This window comes from Strongylocentrotus purpuratus, unplaced genomic scaffold, assembly GCF_000002235.5.
Source record: "Strongylocentrotus purpuratus isolate Spur 01 unplaced genomic scaffold, Spur_5.0 spur5_scaffold_13, whole genome shotgun sequence".
Lineage (NCBI taxonomy): Eukaryota > Metazoa > Echinodermata > Echinoidea > Camarodonta > Strongylocentrotidae > Strongylocentrotus > Strongylocentrotus purpuratus.
This window is the reverse complement of record NW_022145598.1, coordinates 20373109-20399599: the sequence shown is the minus strand read 5'-3', so window position 1 is coordinate 20399599 and position 26491 is coordinate 20373109. Positions and strand designations below refer to the sequence as shown.

The 26491-nt window shown below is 39.7% G+C and overlaps 1 long non-coding RNA gene and 1 pseudogene across 1 annotated transcript; both read left to right on the top strand.

Annotated features, from left to right (window-relative positions):
• Positions 1–8213: 8213 nt before the first annotated feature.
• Positions 8214–8711, top strand: LOC115923042 (annotated as a pseudogene).
• A 5206-nt stretch (positions 8712–13917) lies between these two features.
• LOC115923043 lies at positions 13918–23485 on the top strand. The gene is made up of 4 exons (XR_004063736.1): positions 13918–13929; positions 16053–16055; positions 19299–19303; positions 23120–23485. It is a non-coding gene; the product is annotated as an uncharacterized LOC115923043 (long non-coding RNA).
• The last annotated feature ends 3006 nt before the right edge of the window (positions 23486–26491 follow it).

Below are 26491 nucleotides of genomic sequence, written 5' to 3'. Positions count from 1 at the left end.
GTATCCAAACAATTAAATTGTTGTTGAGTTTTTTTTTTTTTTTTTTTTTTTTTTTTTTTTTTTTTTTTTTTTTTTTTTTTTTTTCTTCTTATCTTCTCTTTTCCTTTTTCTTGCACCAATAAAGCCCACAATACTTGTAACTAATTTGACCATTTACTTTTCTAACAATTCGGTGATCACCTCCAACATCACATGCTAGCTGGCACCCCCTCACCTATGCCGGAGTGACCTAGGTTAAAACCGAAAGTCTGCGAAATATACCTCAAAGACTGGTAAGATGGCATTTTGAAAAGGGTGGGGGTAAGTGCGAAGTACACATGTGCATACGTGAGGTGATATTTGAACGCGCACGTGCGCGTAAACACAAGTACGTACGTTTAGTTTTAGTTTATAGGCGTTTTTTTTTTTTATTCAAAACTTGCTAGGCCGTCGTCTCTTTCCAAAATTATTAATTTATTGAATTTTCTCTCTAAAAAAAGTTATAGAGTCTAAAAAGAAAAAAAGAGGAAGGAAAGAGGATGGAAGGAGAAAGAATCCTAAAAATAGTCATTTATGACATGAAATTGTACATATATGTATATATATAAATAATTCATAAAATAGTGTGTGGCAAAAATAGTCAACTGTGACTGATTGCCAAACAAAACAAATCAAGAAGAAGAAGAAATATTGTTTTGACATTTGTTGTCTAATGATTGCGAATCCTAATATTGGCTTTGCGATATTGGCATGATCGCGTCACATTCAATGTATTGCGGGGGGGGGGGGGGGGGGGGGGGAATACATAGTTGCTTCTTCTTTCCTTTTGAATCATTTGCCCTGACAGATTCACCTTACAGCAAGCTTGTTTGTAATTAACAAAATAAGGTTAGACGCTTTGTGTCATTATAGGCATTCTCTTTAAAAAAAAACTAATTTTAATGAGGAGTACTTAATAATCCTCATTTCCAAATCCATCGATGAATAAAGTTCACAGTTATTCAGGAATAAGGAGCAGAAAAGAATCTATGTTTTCAAATTCAGGCTGTAACCTTTTTCTGTCCCAATTGACTGCCTTACATAGCACATCCTGACCTAGATTAGCTTTCTACATTTATGACATGAGGCACATAGCAGCTTAAAAAAACTTATGAAATCTGGAGGAGGTAGTTCATGCCATCCACCCTCGGTATCCATGCCAGTTGTTTGAATTGGACGCAGGCTCGAGTCAGATTAATTTTCAAGCCATTGATTTTTTGGTGGGCCCGATGATGACGCGTGGGACGGTTTGGTCAGTGCTGTGACTTTCCGCGAGAGGGTCCGGCAGGGTAGCGTGTAAGGCAGTGCCCCCTCGTAGCTGAGAAAATAGAAATTTTCTGGGATGTAAAATGAGAAAGTGAAGACTATGCACATTCATGTTTGCTGCCTGTATGTAATTAACAAGGGGGGGGGGATATGAAAAGAGATGTTGCTATAATTCTTAGAAAAATATATTGGGGTGAAGAAAATTCTGAAGTACCTGGTAATAGTTATAAAATATGTTATTGGTACAAATGATAATGCCTTGCTATAAGAAATTTAAAAAAATGACATGAACAACATAAAAAAAAAAGTTTTATAGCATTTTATACTTTGTACCTTGTTGCTAAAATCCTTAGAAAAATATAGTGGAGAGCAGTGTCACTCTTTAAAAACATTATGACATTCTGTTGTACCCGGTAATAGTAATGAAATATGTTTTGGGTACAAAGGATATTGCCTTGCTCTAAGAAATATTAAAAAAATGGCATGAGCAACATGAACAAAAGTTTTATAGCACTTTATACTTTAGTAGGTGAAATGTATCCGCTCCTCCCACCAATGTAGAATATTAAGTCAGTGTTGTATTCTCAAACCTAAAATGGAGTGATACTTCTTAACTGCACTTTCATTTGGCATTTATTTCTTATACTTGCAATTCATTAAATGTGAACATAGCACAATTGCCCAGATTCCTTACAGTCCCCCAAATAGCCCTCATATTTTCCCCCCATTTTTCTATCGCAGTATTTTCTGGAAATGTTACATAAAAGGGCAAAACACATGGATGCTGTTTTTGGCTCTAAACGTGGACCGTTCTCCACACTCTATCTGCATGGCAATATACATTAGCACACTTAACCCCTTAACAAACTGGTGTGGAAATATAGATAGAGCACTCCATTACCAAAAAAGTTTCGCTCCCAGCCTTACAAGCGTATCGGGGGTTGACACAGTATCCAACGCAAATGCATTAGTCCAAATTAACGCTTTTGCCCTTGAGCGGTTCTCGCGCATGTTTCGGCCGGGAGTGTATATCGATGTCCATTATTGTTTTGCAACGGTTGCGCGGAACGTTTGAGAGCTGGTTTGAAATCCGAGCTGTATGCACAAATACAATTTTGGGGCAGAATTTGTATTTTAAATCTTGCGTGGCAATTGACCGGAGAGAGAAAAGGCTGGATTTGTTTAATATGCATCAGATTGGAGGGGATGGATGGGAGTGGGAGGGGGGGGGGGGGCGGTGGAGGCTTAGATGTGATTGAAAGGGGGCATTAGCTGTAAATTAAAAAAAAAACATACAGGACAGTAATTTTCTATCTGTGAAAGGTGTCCTGTATGTCATGTTTATTATTTCATCATTTACACTTCAATTTTTGTTTAAGAGAAAAAATATATTTACCACTAAATGTTGATTACTTTCCCCCAATTACAATCATGATGTCCCCACAGATTTTTTTTAAATTATTAGATATTGCCAGAAGCCTAGAAATGATATTCTATAATGTCCTAAATTACATTGACCCCCCCCCCCAAATCATTGAAAAGGAACAGCAAACATGTGATACAATATTTGCAAGGGGGAAATGTATTTCTGAATTTGTTTTATGTAAGAAAGGGGTTAGAGATCTAATTTAGAGAAACTTGCCATGTTTATATATTTTAAAGAGTATTTTGAAAAGAGGAGAAACATACTAATTTTGAAGATGATTTCTATTCTATCGCATTAAAAAAGTATTTTATTGTCTTGTAATGTTCATGGGACTTTCATAGACGACTTTTATGGCCAATACTCTTCAACGTTCACAGTACTATTGTTTATTTTGATAATGACAGCACCTGTTTTATTGTTCTACATTTGACCCTTTGCTTTTTAAAAGTGGACATCATTGCTATTATTATAGATGTTTATTAATGTTGACAAACTACTTACGTCTAACTCTAACAAATCAACAGTAATCTGCGAAGAAGGCGAGAATGGGAGAGTTCAGAGAGAGAGAGAGAGATAAAGAGAGATGGTAGGGCAGGAAATTAGAGAGATAAAGGTAAATCTGGGTTTTCGTTGCTGCATAAGGACGAGATATCTTAATGTTTATCGAAACCTTCACAGAGCCGGGGGGCCCAACTGTACTTCGATTGTTTGAAATCAATTGTGAATTACTGCACCATCAGAGTTGACATCAAGTCGTAGTCGGACATTCACGTTCTTAGGCGATTCTCCGGCTCTATCAAGCCCCGCATCTCTTGTTTCAGGCAGGCACGACCGTCTCTTTTATTAGACACAACCAACGGCTTACCTGGCTGTGGAGGGCTAAATTGCAAAGTTTACGCAAAATGCGCGGATGCATATTTGCTTCTTCGTGCACCAGAAATCCAATCCGTTGTTTCCTCTAAATGGTTGGAATGGCTACCTATCAATTGAAATGCTAATGGACAGGTGTGCATGCAAAGCAGTGGTTTAGCAAGTGGCCTGGTTTGCCCTTCTTTTTATTCTTACCTTCCTTTTCCAAATTTAACCATCACCAACAACCCCCCCCCCCCCCCCCATCTCCATTCCTTCTCTCATCCTCTTTTTTCCTTCTATTTCTTCTAATTTTCTTAACCTTCTAAGTTTGTCATTAAAATTCACCTGCATGTAGGCGTCGATGTGATTCTGTTAACAAAAAGTAAGGGATATAAACATTGTACAACAGTCAAGTATCTGCTTTGGGTATAAATCATCGATGTCAGGATTTTCCGTTGGGATAATCGAGGCAAGTGAACAGAAGGTAAGCTTTTTATAGAAAGGTAGTATTTTTTTAGGAAAGTGGGGAACCAAATTTGTGAATGCACCATCCCCCCCCCCAAAAAAAAAAAAACATCTTGCCATCACCAGGCTCAATCCAGGTCCTCATCTGAACTACATGTACATGTAAGTGGCACAAATGAATGTTGACTCATTTTTCATTTGAATAGGTGGATTAAATCAAGTGATTTACAAATTTAATCTGTTCTAGTTTGCTTTGGAATTCATCCAAAACTATCCAGTCCTTTTACCTTTACATAAATGTGTTCTTTATAAGTTTATATCAAACTTGTCTTCTCCAGGACTTCATTGTAGGGATTATGGTGAACAAGTTTCAATTGACAAGACATTAATGTACATTTGCCATTCTCCACCCAGGTTTAGTGAATGGATCTAGTAGGAATGAATTCCCTGAATGCTGAAAGTGCCAGGGTCCTGTCTTGTATTACAGTTGCGATTTAAAATCGCTACTTATTCGCAACCATGTACTGTACATACATTTAAGAGATAGGAGACTGTAAACTTGCGATTGATTGGTGGACTTGCGATTGATTCGGATCAATCAAAACTCTTTATAAGTAGGGGCCCAGAAACAGAAGGCCAGCTCGTACCAGACTAATGTACAGTTAACAACTAAATTATTCATACCCTTTGTAAGTTTGATGGGTTTATTTTGCATGTGTTTTTTTTAATTGATTTTTTTTTGAAATTTTTTTGATTTTTTTGATTTTTTTTTTTTTTTAAAGAAAAAAAACATGAAAAACACTGCTAAAATGGATCTTTTTCTGATTTAAAAAAAAAAAAAATGTCGGCGGCCATCTTGAAAAATAGCCTGACTGACAGGGCAAATGTACCGAGCTGCCATTTTGAGCGGCCATTTTGAGCGGCCATTTTGAAAGAAAAAAAAAAAAAAGAAAAAAGGGTCTCCTCCTTCCTATTTTTACAAAAAACAGAATGCTAAACATGTTTTATTTTTTATTTGGCCTTATGATATTTTTTGTTGATAATTAATGGTATTAATTGGGATAATCAAAACAAGTGAAGAAAAGGTAAGCTCTCACCCTACCCTACCCCCCCCCCCCCCCCCCCTACCCTGTACAATTATAAGTGAGCAGCACTAGGCAATGTGCATAGTCAAACTTCCAAGAGACATTTCAGCATCCACTATTGGCATTCCATAGATACATCCTACAAGTATGTAGTAGTATTTGGCAACTTTGTAGATAGCATTCTTCAGTGTGACTATCAAGTTCATTCAGCATTCAGCCAAATACTATTAATGAAGTGCATACATTTGGTTGACCGCCAAAGGTTTGTGTCTGTGATCCGTCAAACTGTGCAAACCAACTGCGTTGCCAGACCTGTATTCTTAAACTTGAACCGCAGCCGAGGAAAGTTGAGAGAGCCATCAAACGGACGAGACAGGGTTTGAAAATGGTGCCAAAATGGCAACGATTCGCACCGTTCCGTCGTTTTTTGAATGGAATCGCTTCCAGATTCTTGGGAAGGGATGCTGTACCGAGTCCAAGTTCGAGCGCTATTTTTAGAAAGCTGAAATTTTCTTGGCCCAAGCCAATTGTTGTGATTGGCTGAAGGGGTCAAATGCACTGTGATGTACTTGTAGTAGTCATTTGATAGCCAGAATTACTTGTATGTGCCCTGTATAAGCTACTACTCTCTAAAAAAACAGTGAATTTTCCCTCTATTTTCACTTTCTTGGGAGTGACGTCCGTGATCACTTGTTTAGGAGTGAAAATCGATTGATTTTAGAGTGCTCTCTAAGAAAAAAAAAGAGTGAATGTTCACTCTTTTTCACTACGTTTTCACTCTCCAGAGGAGTGACGTCCGTGATCACTCGATTTTTTTTAGAGAGTAGGATAATGTACAGGTTGAGGGTAAAATTCTCTGTATAGAGGAGTAAGGATTTAAACTTGTATGCTACTTTTATACACTGTAATATCATTTGACTCTCAAATAGTATCAATGAGGGTTCCCCCCAAAAAGAATAAACAACGACTTGTTGATTCCTTTTTTTGGGGGGGGGGGGGGAGATCCCTAAATTATATTTTTGTTTCATCAATTTAATTTCTGATACAAGAATGTATCATGAAGGAGAAAAGGAGAAGTGGTGAGATATGGGAAGGAAGAAGGAAAGTCAGAGGAGGGGGGGGGGGGCAGGATGGCAGGGAGGGGGAGAGAGAGGGAAGGAACAAAAATAGAGATAACGAGAGGAGCGAGAGATGGGAGGGGGGGCAGAATTAAGTAATATCTCATTAACAGACATCTACAAAGCGTACATGGATATATCAGAAAGTTCAATAAAATGAAACAGATGAGATGACTCTTTTATCTGGTTAATAGCAGTGCACCAGGAAAAAAGACAAAGCAAGGTTATAAATTAAGTTGTGTCGCTTATTACTTTTCCGTTGCATCACAGTGAACACAACAGTCACTCCCTGCCTTCAAATGCCACCTTCTTCAACAAATGATTTCCTGTTCTTGAAGCGCTTGAAAAAATAATTCTCCTTCCCTGAAACAGAAGTATTATCAATGAGCTCAAAAGGGTACCTGTTCCATTTACCATTTGAAAGTCAAGAAAACGTTGAAAAAGCACTCAAGAGTTGATGGAAAAGCAAGATTATTTGACAGTTGACAATTAATGCTGTAGAATCATGTTGAAATTATTCCTTTGAGTTATGAAATCTTTGGTAGATGTCAAACTTCTTTTCATACAACCTAAATGATTACTCATTAAATATATATTTTTTAAACATAAAGTCAATTTAAATTTAAAGCAATTCAACTATAACTGAACTTTTATCCATGCCAAAATGTTGAGTATTGGGTAATCGGGTTCTTCTTTTAAGAGCTACATTGTAATTACCGTACCTTATGAATTTCAGCAATTCCCAAGCAGGAAGCTTATGCATGGTAAGGAATCATTTTCTCTTCTTGCAGTATATGGAAATACATTTTTCCTTAAGATATGTGTGATATCATGTTGTGAATTATAAACAAAAATTAACAAAACAAAATAGAAAACAAATAAACAAACAACAATAGCAGTTACATGTACATGACATACATGTAGCAATTACTCAAAAGTTTTGAAATGGCCTTCTCATGGGCTAGGATCAAAATATCACCTCCCCCGCGCAGGGGCTGCCCCTCAATTTGTCCATCAACTTTTTCTGCTGTTTAATTTGGCGACACATGTCTTCAGAAAGACCTTGCTTTCTCAGATCTTATTGGGATGGTAGCCAAGTAAACAGGCTTAGCGTGTCCATCATAGTGTCGATACCTTGGTGTTTCAAGACAGGCTCCTTTGTCAATTATTTGATAGCTGGAGACAAGATGTTTAATTTTTGATAATGCTGGGATCCACACAATGTTTTTTTTTACGGGAAAGGGGTGGGGGGAGGCATTTGATTAAAATTATTGATGTATGCAGACCCCTCCCCCTCCCCCAATTTTTCTTTTTAAATGTTAGGTTTTGTTTTAAAATGCTTAGACCTGGATATGGATGTTTGTGTTCAAATGTTTATTTTGTTGTGATACTATTAATTAAGAAAACAAATCATTAATTGCAAATTGCCAAAAAGCCTTTACCCAGGTAATGAATATTTATTTATTAATATCAAGATAAACAAAAAATGAACAAAAATTACTTCTTTGTGAACAAGAAACATGAACTTTTACTGTGTGGTTAATTCTGATATTACATGTTATGCCAATATTTACATGATAAAGCGATTATTATCAAAAATTCAAAACCAAACACCTGGAAGTTCATTTAAGACATTTTTTTTTTACTCTATTGCTTTGTGGTGACTGGTGACGAATGACATTAATTTTAGTCAAGTGATATAAGGTATCTATAGTCTCTTGGGTTCCAGTATGTATTTATAGTATTTCAAGGTCTGAAGATTAAAACCATATCTGAATGTTCTTTGTATCCCCAAGCACTATTTTAACCACATTAAATTGCTAATCTGTATGTCTATACCTTGAGCCTTCAGGTACTTTTAAATGTTAGTCATATATTTTCAGCACAGATTAGTTGCTCTCTCTCTCTCTCTCTCTCTCTCCCTCTTCTTCCTTTCTCTTCTGCTTTTTGTTTTCTTCTTCTCATCCCCCTCCTCTTTCTTCTTCTTCTCCTTCTTCTCCTTCTTCTTCTCCTCCTTCTTCTCCTCCTTCTTCTCCTCCTCCTTCTCCTCCTCCTCCTCCTCCTCCTCCTCCTCCTCCTCCTCCTCCTCCTCCTCTCCTCCTTCTTCTTCTTCTTCTTCTTCTTCTTCTTCTTCTTCTTCTTCTTCTTCTTTTCTTCTTTCTCTTCCTCTTCCTCTCTTCTTTTCTTGTTCTTCTTGTTCTTCTTGTTCTTGTTCTTCTTCTGCTTGTTCTTCTTCTCCTCCTTTTCTCCTCTCTCCTTCTTCTCCTTCTTCTCCTTCTTCTCCTTCTTCTCTTTCTTCTCCTTCTTCTCTTTCTTCTCCTCTTCTCCTTCTTCTCTTCCTCCTCCTCCTCCTCCTCCTCCTCCTCTCTCCTCCTCCTCCTCCTCCTCCTCCTCCTCCTCCCTCCCCCTCCTCCTCCCCCTCCTCCTCCCCCTCCTCCTCCTCCTCCTCCTTCTTCTTCGTCTCCTCCTTCTTCTTCATCTTCTTCTTATTATTATTTTCCTCCTTCCTATTATTCTTTTCTCCTACTTCTTCTTCTCCTTCATCTTTTCCTCTTTTTTTGTCTTCTCCTCCTCCTATCGCAATATGGTCATGATTGGAGAGCAACATACTTGTAAGTCTAAGGGCGCGTTCATGCTTGATTTTGACGGCCAGAATCAGGCATCTGTTACGCGTTTAGTTTAAAACACGTTGCGTCTTAGCTCACTTTTGTAGAATCACCGAAAAACGGCGATCACGATCGCCGATCGTAAACTCACAAAAAGATGCGTTTACAATTTGTAAACGCGTTTAAATGGGGTCAACACACTGACCTCTAGTGGGTCTACGTAGCATGCACAGTGAAGGTTTGCGAATCCAGCTTGAAGACCAATTAAGGCCACACACGGAGAATTGCCTGGGGAGCCAGAGAAGTAAGCATGAACACTACATCGTGGAACTGCGATCACGATGAGCGTTTACGATGAGCGTTTCAGATCGCTCATTCTGCCTTCAAAATTTAAGCATGAACGCAGCCTAAGTGTGTCTTGGTCTGTTGAGAGCCAGAAGGGTGTTAACTCATCTTTAGGGTAGATTTTTTTTCTCTGATGTTCCTCCTCACTTGCGTATAATAAACAACGATAACCCTCACAAATTATTCTTCACCTCTCCCCAGAACTCAACCTTCTCTTTAAAACCTGTCTATGCATGTGCAGATTGCAAGTCGGATGTGATTCTCATGTTGTCTGTTGACTAAAAATAAGTGAGACATTTTCATTGCATTGATCATATCAACGCTCTCGTCATGTTTTCGTAACGTGAGAAATGCTTTCCACTTCGGTTACTGAGATAAAGTAGGTGATATGCATAGTATCCCCATGGCCCACTTTCCAAAGTTTGAACAATGTCCATCTCAAAGCTATTGCAAGTCTCAATCTCTCACTCAATCTAGAAGGATAACATTTTCTGTAGAATCTGAGTTTTTATGCCAAGTTACCCAGAAAATAAATGGAAGAAAGTTGATGAAAAGGTCTGCATTTGTCCTTGAATCCTTTAGAAAATGATTTTGTTAAAAAATAAATTTCTTCCAAATATCGTTCTTCATATTCTTATTCATCTTGGTGTATCCTATTTCATGGTGTATCTGTTTCACAAACATTAGGCAGTCCTGTAGACATGGGTAGTTTTATTTTCAATACAATAATAGCATAACAAGCAAGTCTGGGAATACATACTTTATAAATGCACTGTATACATGTACATGTTCCTTTTTTTTCGGTAGTATGATGCTTATTTTGGCTTCAACTGAATCGTTCAAAGTGGGCTACAGGTCTTATTCTTTAAAGTAATTTTGGCATTTTTATAAAGATTACTAAAAAAATATGCCAGATTTTGGTTATAGCTTTATAGCTGCAATACAAAAACAAAGGTCTTCCCTCCCTTTTTCTTTAGTAGGATGGTGATGACTAATGGCTCAAGTTCAAAGTCTGCTATAAAGGTCTGATTCTTCAACCTAACCCCCATGTGTGTGTTTTGGCGTAATGCATTCGTCATCGCGCTCCAATCACTGGTGTCTGATGACAGGACACCGGTCATACAGCGCTGACCTACATCTTAGAAAATGAATTAATGAGGGTCCATTTGCATCTGTTCTCGTTTCCTGTCATATCTCTCAAAAGATATGCAGGGATTCATTTGCGCACAGGAATGTTACATGTTCATGTACACATGTAAGGGTCACCTGTGTATTTATTGAAACTGCATTATTGACAAAAAATGTGATTGTTTGGGTTGTAACACAGAATGTTCAGTGTACTATTTATTTATTTATTTATTTGTTTGTTTGTTTATTTGTTTGTTTGTTTATTTATTTATCTATACACAGGGAAAAAATTAATATTTATCTTTCGGGGGCTACTTTTCAAGCTTGCCTGCATGAAAATAACATTCTAAAATTTGTTTTGCATTGAACTCTATGCAAATTTACAGGGGCTCTTTTCTGATTTTCGGGGCTATTTTGGGCATTTCAGGGCTAATTCGCCCCGAGCCCCCGTGTATTTTTTTCACTGTCTATACATAAATTCATTCCATAATTCATCAATTCTCATAAATTTTCCTTTGTTGTTGATATTCCCAACTTTGATTGACTTAAGATGTGTACATGTTTATGTACTTGTATATCTGACCTACACATTCATTGACTTGTGTTTAATAGTGCAAACCAACATTTTATATTTATTCATTCAAATTCATGGAGGGTTCCTTATTATATATATTATATTCACCTGTATAAATGGGTGTATGGCTCATACACCTTGCACCTCTATCTCATCTATCAGTATCTTTTTTATACCGGTATCTCCGTCACCAGAATTGATCTCTCTACAGGTATCTGGTGTACCTTATATAGTTTGCATTTTATTAGTTGTAGTGTGATGATTAAGTTTATTATTTCCACCCTGATTGTTTACTCATATGAATCGAAGTACATACATGTATTCCATAAGATGGAACCATCAAATCCTCCCCTGTCCCTCCCCTCCCCTCCCCTCCCTCCCCTCCCCCCCCCCCTCCCCCCCCCCCCCCCCCCCCCCCTCCCCTCCCCTCCCCTCCCCTCCCCTCCCCCTCCCCTCCCCTCCCCTCCCCTCCCCTCCTCTCCCTCTCCCCTCCCCTCCCCTCCCCTCCTCTCCTCTCCTCTCCTCTCCCCAACACAATTTCCCCTGGCTACAAGCCAGCACAACGTTCAATGTGTACCCCCCCCCAACCCCTGATGTATTCTTTGAGCTTTCTAGGGATTTTATAATTGTAAGATGTATTGACACCCCTCTCTTTGCACCCCCCCCCCCAACCCAACTAATTTTCCACCAGTATTAATACCCCTCCCTCGGCACCCCCTATCATCTTAAGCCATCCTCCACCACCGCTCACCCCACCCGGATGAAAGGATTCTGTGATTCTGTGAGACCAGCAAAGAGACCCTTCCCTCTGCAACCCCTCCCCCTGCAACCCCCCCCCCCCCCTGCAACCCCCCCCCCCCACACACACACATACCTTCCACTGACCTGTACCATGGACCAGTACCCTGTTCCCTATGTTAGACCAGCTGTGGACACCACTCCCTCTGTGCCCTCTCTTCCAAATCCTGCATCCCTCCCTGTCCTCTTCCACCAACATCGATCACTGATTTCTCCCCCTTTTCACTGGAAAGGATGAGTAGAAGACCAGTGCTAATTGTTTTTTGGCTCCCAGACCATGGTCATAATGTGTTCTCGACCTGGTCCCCTTCCCCTCTAACTTCCACCAGCCTCAAACAACGATCTGTACCCAACCCCACCCCACCCCACCCCACCCCACCCCCATCCTGATGAAATAGATTCCACAAGACCAGCGCTAATCATTTCACCTGGATCACTTGCCCAGACCCCAGACCAGGGTCATAATGTGTTCTCGACCTGGTCTCATTAATTCACATTATGGGAGCGACAGATAACTCAGATGTTTTCTGGTAGCTGGAGTGGCAGTGCACAGGATGGGATACTACTTGATACATACAGTACACCATCCAACAACTAGTTTTTATTTGCGAAAATTCTCTCTTGGACTATTGCATCACAATGTTATCGCAGCCTCAGAGTGAAAAGGGATATTTTGGCAATGTGAACACCATGGATACCTGTTTAAGTTCCAAGGATATACATGCACAGAAACTTGACCAAGAACCATAAATCACAGACATGGTAATGTATATATTGTTGTGTAATATGCAGTGCATATAGGCCTATAGTGTATGTGGCATACATTGAAAGGATGCTATATCTGTATACCATTGTCATTGTGTGCATATTTTATTTTGGGATAACTCTATGCATTTCAAATATTTGTTTCTGTGAACAGTTTCTTGCAAAAGACATGAATTTTTTTTTTACAGAGACCAAACACCTTTAAAGATATTAAATTATGTCAAATAATGACCAATAATAACTATTTAACTAGGACTTCATGGAATTTTGAAGATATTGGAATGTCACGATATTGTCCAAAAAGGATATCATATTCATTAAATAGTGTGATATTAAATGGTAGAATTTTTCTATGGGGGTCTACCAAACATTTAAAATCAAGGGAAAATAAGCACATTTTGCTTTCAAAACTCTAACATATCAGTTTTACATATTATAAACACTACCATGATTTTTAAAGTAAATCAGATATTTATTCAATGGTTCAATCCACAATTGAACCGCTTCTCAATATTACTTTAAAATGGTAGATTTCCCTGACCTCAAATTCCACATATTTTGAAGGATGGTGCATCATAAATGATAACCAGACCATTATATTATCCTCTTATTTCTGCTTTTTTTTTCTTCTTCTTCTATCCTCCTTGCTATTTTAATGGGAGTTTTGAATGGAATCATGGGTTGAACATAGTCTGTGAGTCATGTGATGGAGCGTCGCGTCAAATCACATTCCCGAACATGAATGATGGGAGCATTTCAGTGATTAGGCAATGTGACTGCCGATGGATTGGTATATAAATCAGCGCGCTTGCGTTTCAACTTCTGCAATGTTGCACTGCCTATTTTATCCTCCCCCGCTCTCTCACTTTAAATCTTCCTCTCTTTTTAATTTTGTTCATTCTCTCTTTTCCTCTCCTTTTTCTCCCTTACCGTATTCACTTTTCGTCAATATATCTCTCTTTTTCTCTCTCTGCACCACTTTGCACTCTCTCTCTATGTATGCTCTCTCTCTCTCTCTCTCTCTCTCTCTCTTTTATTCTCCAACTCATTCTATCTACACCTGTACATGTGTCTTGGTCTTGTTCATCCTGCTTCATAATCTTAATCAATCATTCCTTTTTTTCTCATTCCTCCTTTAAAATTCCCTGTATCTCCTTTGCTTTCATTAATTTCTCTATACCTCACACCCCCACACACACATCCCTCCTCTCTCCCTCCTTCCACCCTTCTCTCCATCCCTCCCTCTCCATCCTCTCCTCTCTCTATCCTCTCTCTCTCTCTTCTCTCTCTCTTCTCTCTCTCTCTCTCTCTCTCTCTCTCTATCTCTCTCTCTCTCTCTCTCTCTCTCTCTCTCTCATTTTCTCTCTCTCTCTCTCTCACTCTCTCATTCTCTCCCTTCACCCTCTTACACTCTCTCTCTCCCTCCATCCCTCCTCCCTTGCATCTCCTCACTCTGTATCTCTGTGGGAGTACGAAATGGAAAGTGCACAAGGCTAAAGCATTTTAGGGCTAGTATTTAGATTGGGCGAGAGAGGACGACCTCATCCCAGGTCACATTCACTTACTTTCAATTAGAAGATAGGACATTGATACTGGAGATAAACGAATGATGTCCAAGATACGATCTACACACATGTTCTTCGTTGGAAACCCACAGTCTGCAGGCGTAAGCCCTTGTCAGTCATACATATAATGCATAACACAGGGTAACCTTGTAAGTTAACAGCTATGATCGGATCAGATGATCAGGAGGGAAATCTGATGAATGTTTTGGTTTTGATCTGCCTCCAAAAATTGCAAAAATTTGATAATAGTGAGTACTCTAATACCTAAAATCACTCATACCTTTAGAATTCCTTCAATTAGTTATTTTCTCTTTCACATTCTCACACATAGTACAGGCACAAAAATAACTACCAAAGAACCCTGTCCATTATTTACTAAGATGAAATAGTCACATTATTGAATAACTTTTATCCCGCATATTGGCACCATATTTTTTGAGCAAGGAGGCTTATAAATGTATGTAGCCCTCGTGTAAGCAACAGATTAGCTTTAAAGTTACTCACGCATGGGTATATAGAGGGCAGCACATGGACGTACGTCAGGAGCGTAATACCCGTTGGCTCAGTGTTGGGTAATTATCGCCACGTTGCCTACTTAAAAAACGACTATACCCTCGCATGAACATCTTTAATACATTCTCTCCTATAAATTAATACAAGACTATTACAGTTCACATCTAAATAAGATCACTCATCTGTGCAATTTGCATCTTTTGAAAGCAGATTGGATTTGCCATTATACATGTACATTACATGAACACCCATTACATGCATGCCCATTTAATAAGGAGATAATGTCAATTGCTTTACAACTGCATGCAGCGCATATGAGCAACAGGTGAGACTCAGTCTTTACTCTCAGTCCTACACCTGTTACTTGAATCCCACAGGTTCACATCTAATGAAGATGGTTTATGGGTGTAATTGTGTCGTGTGAAAGCCCCAATGTTCCCACTTGTGTTCATGCATCATTAGAGTCGGCCCCATTCAGACAACCAAACTCATTGTATAGCTGTATAAGAACAGCGTTTGTATACGTTAAGTAATTATGTTTTTTTCATGTCTGAACAGCTGGTAACTAAACGTCAAATCAGATGTTCGAGCATTGATTCAACTTTCAAATGATGACTTGATGAAGAATCAGGATCTACTTCTACGTTGAATGTTGTATTACAAGTACAAACACTGAATAATTATGTGAGATTTATAAAGTGAGTATGCACTGATGATTAACCAGTTGTCATCTCTGCTGAAGGTAAACATACATGCATACATGGATATAGATATATCAGTTACCCTCTACTAACTATATTTTATGGCATTACTGCCATTGACAGTAACTTATGACCTTCTTTCAGGCAGCCATCAATTTTTGTTTCTTTGAATATAAACACACTACTTGGGCTTCAAGATGAATCTTTAGACATTATTTCTTTATAAGAGTTCCATTTAATGATAAATGATAGTTTTGTTTACACTGAAGGCCCTGCAATTATCATTTCCCTATCAATAGCCAGGTACCCATTTACATGTACACCTGTGTCATCCAGAGTGGCTAGTTGGATGTTAGTACTGGGTAGGGATTTGAACCCCCAACCTTTGGATTGAGAGTCAATTGAATGAACCACTGTACCACGAGTCCTCCATTACTTCTCCTTACAATATCGTTTCCATGTACACCTGCGACAAGAGTGGCGAGTTTAGACATCAGTTACAGGGATTTGAACCCCCAACCTTTGGATTGAGAGTCTATTGAATGAGTCCTCCATTACTTCTCAAAATCATTTCTTTCTGAACGTTTTGCGCATAAATTTCTTTTCGTGTGAACTTGCCTTGAGGATGATGTTGTTGTATTTGTCATCTCGGTGTAATGATGCTGTGTGGTTTAGTATGATGATGATGATTCACAGCAGCTGGCAAAGACTGCATCTTGGTTTCACCAGCCTTGATCCAAGCACTCACAGTAATTTCCCATCTCCACCAGCTATTCTCAATAGAACGATGAGAAAACAAATCTCAGCTTTCACAATGAATGTAGCAGTCAGTTTACCTGCTTATAAAGGAATCGGTTCAAATATTATTGCTCGCCCTCAATACACCAGTTTACAGTTGTATCAGTGCGCATGCGCAGACAGTTGACCTCGGGTCATATTGGCCCTGAATTCAGGGCCAATAACCTCTGACCTCTGGTATTTATGCGTAAATTAAGATTGCGCCCATGCAAATATTGATGTGCGCGCACAACGCAGCGCGTAGGCAGTGATATCATCAAAATTTGCATGGGCGCAATCTTAATTTACGCATAAATACATGACCTCTAGGTCATTGGCTTTGTTTAAAATGGCGCACACAACTGTAAACTGGTGTATCTCTCTCTCTGTCTCTTCTTCCCTCCCCCTCTCTCTCTCTCTCGCTCTCTCTCTCTTTCTCTTTCTCTTTCTCTCTCTCTCTCTTTCTCTCTCTTTCTCTTCCTCTCCCCCTCTCTCTCTCTCTCTCTCTCTCTCTCTCTCTCTCTCTCTTGGCTCAGCTGTATAACTACTTCAGCTTTGAGATGAGACTAGCATATCCCTGTAGTTGAGACCTACATACAATGTACATGTACATTTCCATAGCATAGCGCCTGTTTCTCAGTTCTCTACAGATGCATCACCATTGCACATTGTACAGTATTACCATTTGTTGCCAACTCAAGCCAATGAGGATGAGGACAGGCCTAATGGCTATTAATGTATATCCTACCTTGTATCCCTCCGTAATAATGTACTCATCTTTGAAATTGATGGTCATTGTTCATCTTGCCCTCCTAAATACCCCCCTCCCCATCCATCCATCCCTTCCTCTCATAGTGGCCCCCCCCCCCCCCAGTGTTTCCAAACACACATGTCCATGTATCCTTTCATGTACCCATCCTCGATCCACTCAACTTTGAAATTGAAGGTCATTCTTCGCCTTGCCCTCCAAAATACTCGCCCAAGTTCAAGGATAGGTCGAGATGCCTACTGGAGGTGTAATAAATGACTCTTCACTCAAAAAATTTGCAATGCTCCATTGAACATCTGCTTGGAAGCTGCATCAGATGACATTGAACGTAGTAACTATACCTCGGTGTAGCTAGTTGGTGGGGCTGTTCACACCGCTGCCGATAGAAACCTTTGCAGGCACAAACTCTTGTGTGTGTAACATTGTCTGCATTATGAGACTACAGTTGGTTCTCTAGTTTGGCCGCTCTGGACACAGCAAGAAACCGACTGATCGAGGCTCTACTCAAGGAATTAGGAATTGGGGTACATTTTCTAATTATGGTTGAAATGAAAATGAAGGCACACTCCTTTTTTACACTGATCTTGTACGTTTCTTAATTAATACATTCTTTCTTCTTGTGTGCAAAGTCTGTACATAAAAACTGGTCAATTCTCTTGTGTACAAGGAGTGGGCACTTGAGGTTTGCTTACAGATGATGCAGAGATGCCAACCCTCCCGATTTCATTGGGAGACTCCCGATATTTCACCCCAACTCCCGACCTTACGATCTCCATCCTTATCCTCCCGATATTATGATACTTTCGAACTGAACAGTATCTTCGAATTGAAAGAGAAATATCGTCTGCTAACTTTAGCATGTAGTAATTCAACTATGTTCGCTGCTACCGTAAAAGCAAAAAAAATAAGGAGCAGCGAAAGATTGGCTCAGCAGCGTGCATACCTTGCAGCTGCATGTGATATGCCTACTGGGATTTCACTGCGGACTAGGCCGGCAGTCCCGGCCGCGCGATGTGTGAGCGGCCGCTGGAGTTGAAGATAGTCAAGTCGCGAGGTGGAATATCGAAGGACAATTCAAAGTTTCCAACAATGCGTGGATATTGACAAGGAATAGCAAAATCAGCAAAAGAAGACCAAGAAATGGTCTCAGAAGTACATGTATAAGACCGAATACAGTATCCAGTATCCAGTAGACCTGCTGTAGATCTATTTCAAAGTCTGAAAGAGGTATTCATCATGCATTTTGTACAATTTGTATGTTTTTTTTTTTTTAATGGGAATTATTTAACTAAATACACATGTAAAAGGCTCAGATTGCACCAGAGAGCATCTAGAATCCCAGAGCTTTCAGGGCCCTAAGGCGGGCCCTGGACCCCAGCTGCATGGGTCGGGCGCTCTGCGCTCGAGATGTGCGCTACGTGCACATTATTTGGTGTCGTTTCCAAATCCTCCCTATTTCTGATTTCCAAAAGTTGGCATCTCTGATGATGGCTTACAGTACAATATGAACATGGTATTCAGTATTCACATGCATGTAGGTGACCTGAGGTCAGTGCAGCAGCAGTATGTGAACGGAGGCCCTGGAACGCTGTTGGTGACACGACATTTGCTCCTGCGACAATTGCTCCGGGCTTTATTTCGTCTAAGATGTAGGGTTAGGGTTAGGGTTTCAATAGGGTTTTATGTTATGTTTAGGGTTAGGTTTAGGGTAGGGTATAGTGTTGAATCCAGGGTTGAAGTTAGCCATTCGATTAGTGTATGAAATTTACAGCGGAGCAATTGTCGCCGGAGCAAATGTCATGGAATCACGCTGTTCACACTACCGGTGTGGCAGCTAGACGGATGTCATCACATTCATAATGCTACAGATATGTTCTGATTGTACTAGAGATTATCCCTCATACATCGGTAGGGGACTGTAACCAAGATATCTCTGTCTGTGATGAGACATGCTTCTGCATGTAACAAGTGCTTCCGACTGTATTTCATCAAAGTTACAGGGTTAGGGTAAGGGTTAGGGTTGCATATAGGCCATTTTCGTAATGTAATCCACATTTAATGCACACATTTGTAAGTGCCTTGTTACAAACTATTTGATTCACCAATTACAAATAATTCTGCAAATTGCATACATTATGTGTTGCTAGGTAGGGCAAGCTATAATGTTTGTTATACCTAGCAACAATTGATGTATGCATCTCATTGTCTGAACAGCACATCAGAGTGTTCACACGGCTGTGTTGTGCATGCGTATACAAAGTGGTGCCGAACCCCCCAGCTGCTATTCGATACAGGATTAACAGTGATACTTCCCTGAACGTTATTGATCTGTATAACTAAAGTGTCCCTTACTGTACCTGCACATTATGTAAATGGGAAAGCCTGTCCGCATTGTCATGATTTTATTTGCTTCTAGGCATATAAGATGTCGTCTGTTTAGAGCCAAAAGGGCATTAAATTGCATATTTTAAAGGTAAAGACCAGTAATGTGATTGCATTGTGAAAGAAACGTTGTGGAATCGATCAGAAAAGGTTGATCATCTAGCATATAAGTATTGGTGTGTACTGCAAGGTTCTGGAATCATCAAAATGATAAGAAATTTGGCCCGGCAGTCTTTGTAAAGTTACAAGCACTGTACACAGAAAGATGTATATGGGACTATACGCACACGTGCGCGACACGTGCGTTTATCTCTCACAGACCATGTAGATAAACTAATTTACCAAATATATCAATTAGTAGGCAGTTTTCCGGCAAAATTTTGTACCATCATGTATTAGTCAAAGCATATTCTTTTACATGATTGGTAATAAGAGCTTCCATTTCATTTTTTTGAATTGGGGCATTTCCAATACTGGTCTTTACCTTTAACACAGTGTTAACACCCTTCTGGCTCTGTTCAGACAAACATTTAAACATTATAAATTAAAAGTCAAGGCAGTACAGTTATATGTAAAAGGGATAACAGGGATAACAGAAAGTATTGAACAAAGGTGAAACAGAGAGGGAAGGGAGAGACAGAATGAGAGGGGAGACAAAGAGACAGAGAATGAGAGAGAGTTTGTACATGTGCATCAGTGTGTGTGAGAGAGAGACAGTGAAAAAAATACACAGGGGCTCGGGGCGAATTAGCCCCTGAAAAGCCCCAGAAAGTCATAAAAGAGCCCCCCCAAAATTTGCATAGAGTTCAAGGCAAAACAAATTAAAGAGTGTTATTTACATGCAAGCAAGGTTGAAAAGTAGCCCCCAAAATTGTTAAAATAATTTTTCCCCTGGAGAGAGAGAGAGAGGGGGGGGGGGGGACAGACAGAGATAGAGAGAGTATGGGTATGCACGTATGATGAGCCATTTGCAAAAAATTAATGTTTTTGCTTGCCAAAACCATATAGACATAATGACAAAGTTATATAATCTACCTGAGATTAGTGGATCAAGGATCTTAATCTCGGCCAACAGGTGACTGTGACGGTGTAACCTGTTGTGGTGAATTGCTGTTTCGTCTACAACCAGTTCGTCTACTACCCAACTGGTCTATTCCCATATGGTCCACACCCGGCCCGTCTACTATCCACATGGTCTAATGATCATCTTGTCTACTTATCGTTCGGTCTAATCTCCAAAAAGTCAACTTGCCATTTGGTCTATTCCCCATTTGGTCTACATGTACTATTCATTTTGTCTACTTTCCCTAAGTTATCCATTGTTATAAATGTGCATACTCTTGAACTGGGCGCTTTCTTTGAATGCTTTGATTCTATATGATCTTATCCATAAGGCAAATATGAGACCCATTTAAAGTTCACTGTATGTAGAACATGTGGTTACAGGTCACTGGGTATATATTGTTGGTATTTTGTATGTTGATTATATAGAAAGTTCCATAGGACCATGGCAAAGTAATTGTACACTATATTTGTTATAAATGTGCATACTCTTGAACTGGGCGCTTTCTTTGAATAATTTTGATATATGCTTTGATTTTATGATCAAATCTGTAAGGCAAATATGAGACCCATTTAAAGCTCACTTTATGTCGAACATGTGGTTACAGGTCAGTGGGTACATATATTATTTGTATTGCATATGTGGATTCTATAACAACTTCCATAGGACCATGACAAGTTATTGTACATTTGATTGAATAGATATCGCCTATTCTATTTATAGTTACACATGGCCTGGTTTTATATCGTGAGAATGCTGAAAAATATTTTGTTTGTTGACTACATGTAGGTTTATTCGCCATAAAGCTTCAAAACTTCAAAACAATCAAAAATAAATATATTTTGTAATCTTTTATATGCTTCTCTATTGTTTTTATTTTGTTTATTTTTTTATATGCCAAACATGTTTTTTCACCAAATGCATAAAACTAGATATACTGTACACGTAGGACCTGCACATGTAACATGAAAACAGAAAGATGGATGTCTAACCTCAGACAAAGAGGGAGCCCTAATCATACCACTGAGGAGGTGACAGACAGAGCAGTGGTACAGTGTACCTGCTTTTGGAACTACCATGTGTTTAGTCTTTATGACGAGCATTTCAGAACCAAAGATGATGCCATTGCAGTCAATAGTCAACATTAACCAAATTTTTAGAGTGTCCAAAATGGTAGTTTTCTTGGCCAAAGGGAGGGTCACAAATCCATATAGCAGAGGAAAATTAGAGAGAGTGTCCTCTTATTTGGGAGGGGCACATGCGGCTGTGTCCAGTCACCCCCCCCCCCTCCCCCCCCACCCTCCCCCCTCCACCCCCTCCACTCCCCTGTCATGGACCTTCCACTTGGCCTGGCCTTGAAGACTCTTGTATTGACTCCCAACATTCACAAGGGCTTTATTTTGTCAAAAGTATAGGGTTAGGGTTAGGGTTGCAATTGGGTTCTTCATTAAGTGTAGTCTGTAGTTTGTGCGTTATTGATGTAGACAAATGCTCATTTACCCTCTATAGCTATTTTATGTATGTTATTACGAAAGAAAAAAAGAAGTCAGTCAGTCACTCAATAGTGTCTGACAGTGAAGTCTAGAAAGTATTAATGGGCTTCCTTACATAATTAGAATATTAGGACACTGTTAACGTTTAAATTTTACAGATAGGACGTACGTGACATGTTCATAATTCCTGCTAAGTTCTACAGAATGTATGCCATATTTGCAACAAGCAAGATAGTGGCTCTAGGAAAAAAAAAAGTATTTATCTGATATTCAGTCGGTCCACCCATTGTTGCAGGGGTGGGGTTGTACAAAGGTACAGTCTGCGTACTTCAATAGACCCTCTAGATATTGCTCTTACACTTGACTCTGTAATTCTAAAGGTGTTGTTGAGTTTGAGATCTGGGCAAGTGCGATGGTTGAATGGACGGTTGTATATAAAGCCTAAAGAAATCTGTATTTATATTTCATGCATCGATTATTTCTGTCTAGCGGACAGCCATGCTCGATTGTCCTTCAATGTACGTGGGGTATATGTTTAGGACGGTGTTGGATTCGACCTTGCCATTGCAGTCAATGTTGTTTATATATCTCGGTCATCTTTGTCCATTCATTTGTAAGTATGCAAATGTGATTAGCAGAGCTGCCATCCATTCCTATTTTGGAGAAATTATCCCTATTTTTGTTGCCTTCAACTTGACTTTATGAACTCTAGATTACTCTCTTTATGTTAAAAGTTATGTGTAACAAAAGTATGACATAAGATTGTTCCTTATTTTGCCTTGAGAGATTACTAATTTTGCTGCCGTCAGAATTTCAAGTGATGATGATGTTGATGGTTTCTTGTCTAGCGCCAGTGTGAGCCTCTACTGGGCGCTCATTAGGTATGTCTTCATCAGCTCGAGATTGCCAAATAGCCCGAGACTCGACCTCGAACCTCGACCTCGAACCTCGACCTCAAAACTTCAAACTTTAGCTCGAGATATTTTGCTCAGCACTCGCGCATAGAGCGAGTCTTCGAGATGGTGAAGACGCACTTACAAATAGCGGGATATTTTGCAAACTAGCCCAGGATATCTCGGGATAATTATCTCGACCAAATATCCTGCTAATTGCAACTTTGGGCTGATAAAGACGCAAAGTAACTGGATAATTTGCGATCGGGATAGTTCAAATAGCGGGATATTTGGCAATCTTGAGCTGATGAAGACATAGAGCCTATTAAAGTATGGATTACTTTTATATCAGGGAATGTTACCAGATGCTCTTCATTTTTAATTAGCATATTTACATTTCTATGTCATATTTAATGAAACAGGGGGTGGGATTCAAATTGAGTATATTGAACTTAAAGCTACTTTTATGTTCCCTACTTAATTTATGTTTTATCTTTCTTGTTCTCTATTTCTCCAGTGCTGGGAGTGTTCGCTAGGAAACTGATCCAGCAGCGTACCCAATTGGACCTTTCGTTGCCCCGCGTGTGCCCTACAAGATCGAGCCAGACCCGTTTAGATTACTCTACAAGGTAATGTACCATCAATTCTCTTTTTTCAATGTTCTTAGGCATTGTCTGTTGAGCGACAAAAAGACGTTAAACTCTGTGTCAAAGTTTATAGGTTAATGCTCTTCTTACTCTCAGCAGATGATATCTTCTTAGCATGCGGACGTTCATGGTTTTACAGGATCGGTGACTGCTGAGAAACAATGAGCACATGTTTTTGTTGAGTACCTAACCATGGAACTTTATAGCAGGGCCCGATGCTAGCAGGTCCGTGGGTCACATGGGCACCCCAAATCTAATTCTGGTCCATTCCCCCCTCCCCCTTTTTAAAAACAGGAATCCGATACACCTTTGTAAATTTCAATCCAGAATCTTTGTGGAAAAACAAAAGTGGATCCTTGGTTTTAACAAATCGCTCATGGATCATGCATAAGTGACACTAAAAATGTCAATCCAGACCCCCTACAAATTAACAAAAAAGTTCCTGTAGGCCTGTCTTCATCAGCTCGAGTTTGCCAAATAACCCACTATTCTAACTATCTCCCGATCGCAAATTAACCAGTTAATTTGCGTCATCATCAGCCCGCAGTTGCAATTAGCGGGATATTTGGTCGAGAAATCTTGGTCTCGTTTCCAAAATATCCCGCTATGTGAATAGCGAGCTACCTTGCGTCTGTCTGAACTACGGTAGTTTGTGATGATCGAATCGGTCAAGTGAAGATGCGATTTCGAGCTTTGGGATAATGTCCCGAGTCTGAAAATAGCGGTTCATTTGGCAAACTCGAGCTGATGAAGAGAAGCCCATTGAAAAGGTTCCTGTGAAGCCTTGTCTAGGGCTTCAGGTACCGTCTGTGGAACTTGATAAAGACTTTGCAGTTTAGAATTGAGGACTTACAAAAGGGAATAAGCATACCAAATTCTTTTCGAACAAAGGAGGTTCATGTTCCAAGGCCACTGTGATATGTACGGAACCATAGTGTCTATTTCTTCATAGTTTCATAGTTTGTGTGATGCCTCCTAATAGCCCATTACCTTTTTTTCTTCTACATGTTGAGTTGACTATGAATAATATATATCCTTTGCAACTCTGAGGGTTTTTGTTGGTGTTTTTCATAGCTCAGGAATGAAAGGTGGACTGGTTGAATTAGGGCCTATGTTGAATACTTTTAGGTGTAAGGTTTAACGAGTCACATTCTCAATATAAATCTGGACAAATAAATTTGTCACATACAGGTAACGGTATTTAAAAATTTACAAAAGTGGGTAAGGGTATGAATAGTTTAGTTGTCAACTGTTTGTGTCTAGTACATGTACAAGTATTTCTTGTAATCATCACAGACACATTTGCAAAGACTTTTGTCAATAGCATAATACATGTACATGCACTGTATGGCCTTTAGATAGAAAACCCATTTTGTACATATGTGTACATGTATGACATTGCAATGTTAGCACATTCCAAAAGGTGACACACTGAGCTATCGAAATTGCCTTAAATATGTTAATTCTTGGATATTCTACTAGTTCATACCGTTTGTACAGCAAGTATAAATGTTTCACTTAAGTGCCCTTCAGAAGGGGGAGGGGGAGGGGGGTATAAATATCGCTTTAATATTTACACGAGTAGAGAGTTCAACCACAATTAGGTCTTTATCTCGAACCCAAACCATATTTTTCGCGCTACTGTTTCGACGACTAAGCATGTGTCATTGCAGTATCGCGACCCACAAAAACATGAATGCTGTACTCATGTTACGCATGTCGTAACCGAGCACTCCGCATCCACCTTGCGACCGTCCCATGTCAGCTCTAATCCCGCGGAAGCTGTCAAAAACCACAATTGTCGCGAGCAGCGCGCCCCGGGAGAGGGGCTGAGGGAAGATAATCGGCAGAGATAATCTGGGTGATCTCCCCTCTTAAAATGTTTTCATAATCCAAGGGTAAGTGTTGATGAGGTGTGATGGAACGTACAGGTAAAAGGCTTATTGGGATTTAAAGGTGAAGGCCAGGTGGGTATTAATTTCACACATTTGAAGGGGCTTGGCTGAGCTGCTGGATGCAGCCGGGGGAAAGTAGGTCCATGTGTACTCTCTGGTCGGTCGGCCGGCGTGAACTGTAATGGACATGCTCGTTAGGCGCGGGGGTCTGCCGACAATCGTCATGTTCAAGGCCATTATGATCTATTTCCTGCAGATAGAGTTCAAACTTCAAAGTGTCCTTTCTCTGTCTTTATGCACTTTTCTCCTCCCTATAATCTCTGATTGCTCTTCCTGTCATGTTCCTGTGATTTGTAGTGGCTACCGTATTTTGCCACCTCCCCCCTTCCCTACTGAAGCTGCACTGCATGCAGGGTAAAAAATAAGCTTCCCATGTATGAGAGCCATTTGTACATGTACTTGAAAGTCATCTGCTGTATTAAAGTTCATGCATTACATAAATGTTGCAATCATTGACAAACCAAATTATTTTTCTTGGCTAGTTTTTAGAAATAAAAGGAGCAATGTGCTCCCAGTCCCTGTCTTTTTTCCCATTCTTTCAAGCATCCTCCATCAGGTTAGGGACAGGTATGCTGAACAATTCATCAGTCATTTTTTTCAGAAGGATGGTGGGAAATATGAAAATTATCCCTCCCTGTACAAGTTTTTAACCTCGACATGGAGGACTTCAAGATCAAAGTCCACTTTCAGAATTGCTCCTACATATGAAAATGAAATGTAAATTAGGCTGTAAAAAACGCTAGTGCAAGTCCCTGCTACTACTTGTGCCTTTAAAGGATCTCTCCAGGTTTTGGGGTGACTAGGAATAAGTTGTGGTTTGAGGTTTCCTGTGGTTTCCTTCACTTCCCATCCTTAACCTACGATCATGCCCCTTTCATACTAGGGTAGAAGAGGGTCGAGTCCGGACTGTATCGGGATCTAGTCAGGACTTTGTCCAGACCCCAGAACTAGATAAGTGAAATCTGTTAGGACAGCAAAAAATAAAGTTTGACGAACGCAAAATTTGACTGAGGAAGTGTAATGTACTCATGTTTTGCATAATTTGGTCAAAAAATTGATTTGACTCATGGAAAATTTTACTTTGAGATGAGGGTTGAACCCTGACCTAGTCTTGATGGGACCCAATTGCTCTGTAGTGTGAATGGAACCCTCACAACCCGATATGGCCCGAGATCTCCCTGTTGATGTGTCAATTGTTGAACAGCAGGATGGTGGGAGTGCCAAACATTGGGCATAACTGAAATATAGCATAATTAGGGATGAAAATTAAGCTGGTCGATAGTCTTT